The 8238-nt window shown below is 41.2% G+C and overlaps 1 pseudogene; it reads right to left on the bottom strand.

Annotated features, from left to right (window-relative positions):
- Positions 1–33: 33 nt before the first annotated feature.
- Positions 34–2231, bottom strand: LOC113747371 (sodium/potassium-transporting ATPase subunit beta-233-like; annotated as a pseudogene).
- Between the last annotated feature and the right edge of the window lie 6007 nt (positions 2232–8238).

Below are 8238 nucleotides of genomic sequence, written 5' to 3'. Positions count from 1 at the left end.
GGGGTCAGGAAAGTGCTATGGTCCTGAGGTCGGCTATAAACTGTTAATCTGGATCTTGATGTCAAAGCGTCCCTGGTAGCGGTCCTTCTCTATGTAAAGGGTTGTCTCCGACACTTTGCACTCAATGCGCAATTCAGTGTTCAAGGTCAGGTTGGTGAACTGCAGTGCTACCAGTGGCTGCAAGTACTGAGGGTGCAGCAGCTTGCCGTAGTAGGGGTAATACTGCAGAGGGAAGCCGGCGCCGATACCGTAGTACTTAACTTCCCCGATTTTACCCGCATCCTCCTCTTTCTGGAAGAAGGAAAGAGACAGGTGTATAAAAATGACAAAACTACAGTGCAAGCACAACAAGAGATTTATTATGTCAAGACGCATTCTGAGAACACAAAGCAGATGGTGTACCTTGTTGGTGCAGTAGAGGGCATGACATTGGCTGCACCTTGGGTTGAGCCTCTTCAGGGATAGTTTCATTAGAGCTAGGAGGCTGAACAGGAGGACAAGTTAAAATGCTTCAGTGAATCCAACACACGACACGACTTTGTTTTTCATACAGAGACCAGATTTCTACCTGGTGCCAACATGCAGTCTGTGTCTGCTTCTGTAAACTGGGTGTCGCTCTCTTTAGGTGTCAGTACAGGACACATTCTGAAAGCCTGACTCTTCCCATTATTTTAGGTTGATGCGGCAATATTGTGTGCAAGTGAGGTTCAGAACTTGTGAAATGACTTGTTTCACTATTGGAATTTGATCGGTTAGGTCCAATACCATTTGGAAAGTCAAGAAGAGCCACATACTTAAATAATTTTATCCAAATTCAAGTTAGGAGGGGCTAAACTTGGAGGTTAGTTGTTCAGGTGGTAGAAGTCTTTCATGCACTTACTCTATGGGCCACCCAACACAGAAGCGTATGTGGAAGACCTGGGTACCTTTATGCCCAGAAACCAAACTTTTTGGGCTGCACAATGTGTGCAGGTCTGTGTTCAGATATCATGATCCAGATAATGAACCCAGAGATGGTAAATACCAGTTGGAATGGAGAAGGAGGGTCAGATATGACATTTCACTTATAAGAGTGAGTAGTTTTCAGGTGGTAGTTTAAAACTTGTTCATGTAAAAATTACCTTTGGATAGAAGTTGACAATCCTGTTGAGCTTTACAATCAGGCAGGGCTTGCCCTCCTTGAAACCAAAGTCGCGGTCCTCAATGCCGGAGCGGGTCCCAGCACAGCCCTGGAAAAGCGGCGGCGGCCTTCCTGATGCCGACATCGCTCTCCAAGTCGCCACGGTTCTTGTTTCTGCAGGCTCCTCTGGAGGGAAGAAGGAGAGTTGATGGGTTAGGGTTATGATCACGAACCACAAAAGCCAGTGTTCTCATGTCCACGGACTTTTCTGTACTTGATTGGATAATTCACACAGCTTCAGGGAGTTGGGCGTTCCAATGAGACATCAAAGTCAAACCTACCTCCACAGTCCTCAAACTTCATCTGGTCCTTCTGGTTTTCATCGTCATACTTGGCCGGAAGTCCTTCAAGGCCTTGGTGTAAGGCAGGTAGGTCTCCACGTCGTTGAGGTTGAAGTCACTTCAGCTTTGTCTGACCGTGGGGTGTGGGTAAGGCCTGCAGAGGATCACATCAGCTGCTTTTTAATCAACAGTAACACTTTATTAAACTGATCCCAGAGCAGACAAAAGTCAGAAATAGAACCCTCATATCTTGAATAAAAGCAGAAAATTAGGCAAGCTTTGAGTCTGAAAATGGACATCCTGTGACACATTCAGGAAGACTGGCGAGGTGGAAACCCACTTTTATTGCCAACTTCCTGCAGTTCAGCTGAGAAGAGAAGATCAATGTCACATCTGCACCTCCCTGATACGGATACTGTTTCCTCCTGCTTCCAGTCTTTGTGCTAGGATTAGCTGAATAGGCTGAATATGGTCCGGACCTGCAGTGTCTCTGTACTGGACCCAGATGAAACTGATAGAGCTACGTGTCTCTTTAAATGTCCCACTGTCCCTTTAGCACAGTAACAGCACACAGTGAGGAGCTCGTTTTCACTCCTGGCCTGTGTTGTTAACTTAATCTGTTAACTATCAGCTGACCAGGGATCTGGTCATTGACAGCAGATTTCCCTGTGACACAACTGTGTTTGGATGCCCTCAATTAACACAATGCTCACTGATAACGCCTCCTCAAACAGCAGTCAGACAGTAGCTGGCTGCCCACCAGCCTCCATCCTGTCCACTCAACAGTTGGGTTATGCACATGCTCAGTAGGGCCTGGTAAACCCCAGCTGGCCTTCTGCTCCATGGAAACCAGGCGTGTGGTGTGTACACAGGAGAGGGGTTGCTGTCAGGCGGTCACCACGGGACCACGATAAGGGACATATGCAGAGTTCATTTCCAAAACAACAGCAGCCGTGTTACCTGTGGTCAGGATGCGCACACGTATCCAACATGCGTCCACTTTTAGAAACTGCAGTCATGATCACATCTGGAGAACTCAATTTGTCTCATTTCCATCACACCCTTACATATAAAATGTGAATTATACATCATTTAAGATTCAAATTTCATGTTTAATCTTTGATTGAAAAACAATCTCACTTTAGGGATCATTAAGTAGCCGATCACGAGCATGTGATGATCATTTCTGATCGATTTATGTCCTGAAGAGAAACTCTAACGAGGACAGAGGAATGAAAAAGAGAATCAGTCTGACTGGACATGAACGCATACTAAGAAAATCATATGCACCATTATTTTCTGGCTGCCAAAATAAATGACCATCACTTGTATATTTGTCTCAAAGACAGACATTCACCTTGTTTGGACCTCAGTGTCATACATAATAATACTCACTTGACCACAGTGTTTTCCACATGCATTCACTCTGTCATGAAAAACAATCTTGTCATATCAACAAGGTCACAGAGAGGCGGTTCTGATCCACAGAGTAAGCATCGATAACTCTCAGAAAAGAACAAAACACAGTCAGGAAGCTTCGCCATTTTAAAATCGAGGAAATATCATCACAAGATCCTCTAAGTACAACATGACCCTTGTCTGTACTTTATTTATTCCAACTGTTACTAAGCAGTGTTTGAGTGTATATATTAATATCTATTTTAAGGATGATTTTAAGATTTCATTTCTGTTTAATATCTTCCGAACATGAGCTGGGTAATCAGGAGGAACCTTGCATGATGTGCACTCTACCGGTGGCCCATCATACTGTGTTTGCACCTATAATATATATATATATTATATATAATATATAATATATATATATCTATATATCTATATATATAGAGAGAGAGAGAGAGAGGAGAAGAGAGAGAGAGAGAGAGAGAGAGAGAGAGAGAGAGAGGGGAGGTTAGGCTGCAGCCACACAGCAGTTAGATTAGCTGCTGTAAAGGAGATTAGAGTTAATCCGTTGATGCTTCTTGGTGAGCAGACAGAGAAGATGTGATGGATCATTTGATGTAGCTGCTGTTACAGCCCAATCAGCAAATATCTTCAATCAAATGTATATCAGACCCTCTCTAAGACAGAGATAAGTGTGTGTGACAGAGTGTGTGATGTTTGTGGTTAGATTTCAGGGGAAAGTCACACAGCATAAGTCCTGCACGTCTTGACTTCATACTGATTTATTACATGTTCTTTACATGTCAGTACTCATGCATTGTATTATATTGTCACTGTGAGATGAAGTAAGAAACCATCAAAGGACCTGTTTGTGGGATTTAGTGGCATCTAGTGGTGATATTAGAAATTGCATCCAGCAACCAAGTGTGAAGGAGAAACTACGGTCCATATTTTTTATTTATTTATTATTTTATTTATTTATTTATTTATTTATTTATTTCAGTGTTTACTTTATCTGTTCTGTGCTACTTTAGAAACATGGAGGTCGAACATGGCAAACTAAGTAGGAGAGGACCTGCTGGTCTGTAAAAAGGTTCAGTCTGAAGCGACAAAAACAGAACGATGAAATAACATTAAACAAACATCATTTACTAAGTCAAACGTTGCTCTTTCAATTCAGTGACAGAAGAGGCTCAGACATGTAGTTGGTATGTGATGAATGCTGGTGAGCCGATGTTGGAGCTAGTCTCCAGGCTGCAGCATGACGCTGGAGGTCCACCATACATAATCACTGGCCCCTTGTGTGTTTATAATTGCAAAGCTGCTCTGGATTCAGCTTGTTGTCTCTACTGTCTCCCAGGATGCACTGCTCATTGAATCACACTGCTGTCAGGATTTATCCTTGAACATTTCAACAGGATGATGAACAGATGACTTTGAGCCCTGACACCCAAGCTCTTTACTCTGTCACCATTGTTTTGTGTGGTTGTCATGAAAACTGCAACCTCTCAGAAGCCATAGAGAATTTAGACCAGACTAGGTGAAAAATATTTAGTACTTAATATCTATATCTATCTCGCCTCTCTATGGATGTGTCTCCAGCCACTGTTGACTGTAACTAAAATTAGAAGGAGTCATGATGAATCCGTCAGCTGTCGTGTAAAACCAGAATCAGACTGAAGATGCTTCAGATCAAACACTGACCTTACTTAATAGTGTTGTTAATTCCCAGTGCTGCCGATGTGTTAACAAGCTGCTGACAGCCAAACATGCTCCAACACACCAATTAATTCATTACTGCCTCAGTGTCAGCTCTGTCAGCCTCCCCACAAGAGCATCACCTGCCTCACCTTCCTTTAGGCACCCGCTGTTCCCCTAGGTCAGTTCAGTTCACCTCCACATGAGACAGTCTACCTCAAAGTGAGCACACCACACAATGTGTGCTTCAGGTTCTGATCATTAGTTTGTAAACTGACAAAAATCCAAGTTATCACCTGGACTGTTCCAGTATGAGCAACAGAGGTTATTAACTGATTCATGGTCAGAGATCCAACAGGTAGAGACCTTTCTTCTTCTTCATAAGCCTGTATTGAACCAAGTCCAGAGATGTCAGTCACTGAGGCTGCTTATTAGACTCTCTGTCATGTTTACTGAGTTTGATTCTTTAAAGCACTTTGACTTTCTGTTTATTAAGTAAAGACACTCTCATTGACCATCTGGACAAGTACTTTTGAGATACAGTATAAGATGCTGTAGTGATGTATATACAAAGATAAACATCATATTGTTCCACTGATATTGTCCCGATGGGAAGACTTGTTTATTTGGTTTCTGGGGTCCTTTTACCTGTTTTTATGTCCTCAGTGAGGGTCAAAGTCAAATCCTGAGCTATGTTTGTTACTAAACGACGAACTGAACTGAACTGAACTAAAACGAAACTAAACAAACTAAACAAACAAACGAAACGGAACATGAACGGAACAAACAAAAAACTAAAAAAAAAAACGGAAAGGGACTGAACAATACGAAAGCGACAAAGCTAAAAAACGAAAAAATGATGAAGGCTAACACTAAACGAAACGTAAACAACTAAAATGAAACGTAAACTAAAAAGAACAACGACTGACAAAGAAAAAGCAAGGAAAATGAACTGGAAGAAAAGGCGATAAAGAACGTAAGAACGGAACACTGGGAAACGACATGAAATACGAGCTAACTGCGCGGTAAACTGAAATTGGAAACTGTGAACTGAACGGATAAACCAACGAATAGATAACTGAAACTGAACTACGGAACTAACTACTAAGGAACTAGACTAAACTAAAGAAAACGAATAAGAAACAACGAAACGTAAACTAGGGAAACTAAAGAATAAATGGGAACGAAAAACTGAGAACGAAACTAATGACCAAAAATCTACTAATGACTGGAACGACTGACTAAACGAACCTAGAACGAAAAGAACTGAAACGGACGACTAACGTAGGCAAACGAAAACTACAAACTAAATAGAAGAAAAACAACTAAACGAAACTAACAGAGAACGAAACGGTAACTAACTAAACCGAAAATCCGACTAACTAATGACAACGTAAAAGGCAAACGCGTAAATCTGAACGAACTGAACGAAACAGGAAACTAAACGAAAAGTCGAAACAACGATAAAAGCTAGACGCAAACAAACCAACCGGAAACTGAACTGAAAAACAAACAAACAAACAACCGAACTGAACAACTAAACTAAAATGAAACTGAAACTAAACTAACTAAAACTAAACTGAAACTGAACTCGAACTAAAACTAAACTAACACAAACTAAAACTGAACTAAAACTAAACTGAACTAAACTAACTAAACTAAACTAAACTTAAAACTAAACTAAAACTAACTAAACTAAACTAAAAACTAAACTAAAACTTAAACTAAACCTAAAAACTAAACTGAAACTGAAAACATGTCACATTATGATGTACCATGTGATGAGTTGAGCTCTACACATGCAGCACTGCTGCCTCTTGTGTTCAGGTGTGTTCAAAAAAGACATCAACACACACACATGTGCATATTTATTCAATCCTAATGTCTCAGTGAAAGCTGAGTGGACAGCTAACATTTATTCAGTGGATGGGATGTAAATGATTTATTGCCATTTGGAGCACATTTGATTCATCACAGAGAGAACAAACATTTATATTTTCCTTACGTTTATATAAGTTGTTATGTTTCAAAAGTTTGATTTGAGTAGTTTCATAGGCTATATAACAATAACATATCTATGTCCTGTACATGTAAAGCACTGTGTGTATACACTTTTGTTTGTAGAAGAAGAAAGATATGGTGTTAAAGAATCTGGGAACTTACAGGTATGCAGTATATAGACATCATTCATTACCAGACGCTAACTTGCTTGTGTTGTGTGAGAGGAAACCAGAGGACATCATGCCCATTCACACAGACATGTCTGGTGGTTTACTGGTGGATTGAGTGCTTTGCTTACTTCAGCTCGTCTGTGGGTGGATGACCTGAGAGATGTTTTCACTTATTCTAACATGTCAAAGCGGACGGCCAGAAAAGAAACTTTAGGATGAAGTCAATGCAGTGGATCCTATGGAGGTCAACTGAAGAAGAAGAAGGAAGGTGGTGTTAATGATGAAATAAGAAGTGTCACTTGTCAGAAAACTGTGTGTTCCCACACACTGCAGCTAATCATTGGATGACGGACATCCCCACCCTATCTGCAGACAAAAGCCCCACCCTGACAGGCACATCACATGTGCGTCACCTGATAAAGTGATCGTGGGAGATGACCTTGTGATGGTACAGAATTGTGAATGAGATAGGGGGGTCAGACTACTCCCTTCATACACCTCATCGGATTAGTGTGAGTGGACCCTGTGACATTAAACTCCTTCAGCACTGTTCACCCTTCATATGTTTATTGTCATCATTTGATTACTATGATTTGTGGTCATGGTTCCTTCACTGCTTTTTATTTCCATTAGGTATGTATTTATGCATTCTTAGCTGATTCAATCACCTTCCACCCCAGCACTGGGCTTGTGTATATCATCAGCAGGCCGGTCTGATGGGGTGATGATGACACAAATTCAGCTGCCTAATAGAAACACAGAATCTTCAACATACATAAACACTGCACTTCTGTTCATATTCACAGCTCATCCGTGTATGAATGAATATAAAATTAAATGATTTTTTTTTTTTTTTTTTTGTTCCTTTTGTGTCATAAAACACCTGCAAAATGTCATGGAATACGATTCACAAATGAATAATCCACAGATCTCTTTCACACGTCTAGCTTAGATATATTGTACCTGTGTGAAGTGTTCCCTCAGCTCAGCCTGCTGTGCATAGCATGCAGTGAAGCTCATCTTACCTCTGTGGCTGTACGTCTGCCAAGACTGAACAGTGGTGCCACTCTTACATGTAAGACAACCGTGAGACTGAGCTGCCTGTAAACATTGTCCTTTTACCTGCAGCAGGTTTATCAGAGATACAACATTGTCATGCTCACGACCTTCATCAGGTCAAACTGAGGAACAGAGAACATTTCAGACACATGCAGCCATCACATCCATAACCATGAGCAGCTCCACAGTCTTGTATTGAAATGGTAAAATGGACTGTACTTTATATATCTCCTTTCTAGTCTTCGGCACTCAAACTCAAAGCACTTTACACTACATCTCTCATTCACCCATTCACACACATTTATTACACTGATGGCTGCCATGAAAGGGTGCCAACTACTCATCCAGTTTGAGGAGCTAACCATTCATACACCTTCACCAAGGACACTTTGACTGGAGGGGGGGATCAAAACCGCTGATCATCTGATACCTCCGACCACAGCCAAGA

This window comes from Larimichthys crocea, chromosome XIII, assembly GCF_000972845.2.
Source record: "Larimichthys crocea isolate SSNF chromosome XIII, L_crocea_2.0, whole genome shotgun sequence".
Classification (NCBI taxonomy): domain Eukaryota; kingdom Metazoa; phylum Chordata; class Actinopteri; family Sciaenidae; genus Larimichthys; species Larimichthys crocea.
The sequence above is the reverse complement of the archived record's forward strand: the minus strand, read 5'-3'. Positions and strand labels throughout refer to the sequence as shown.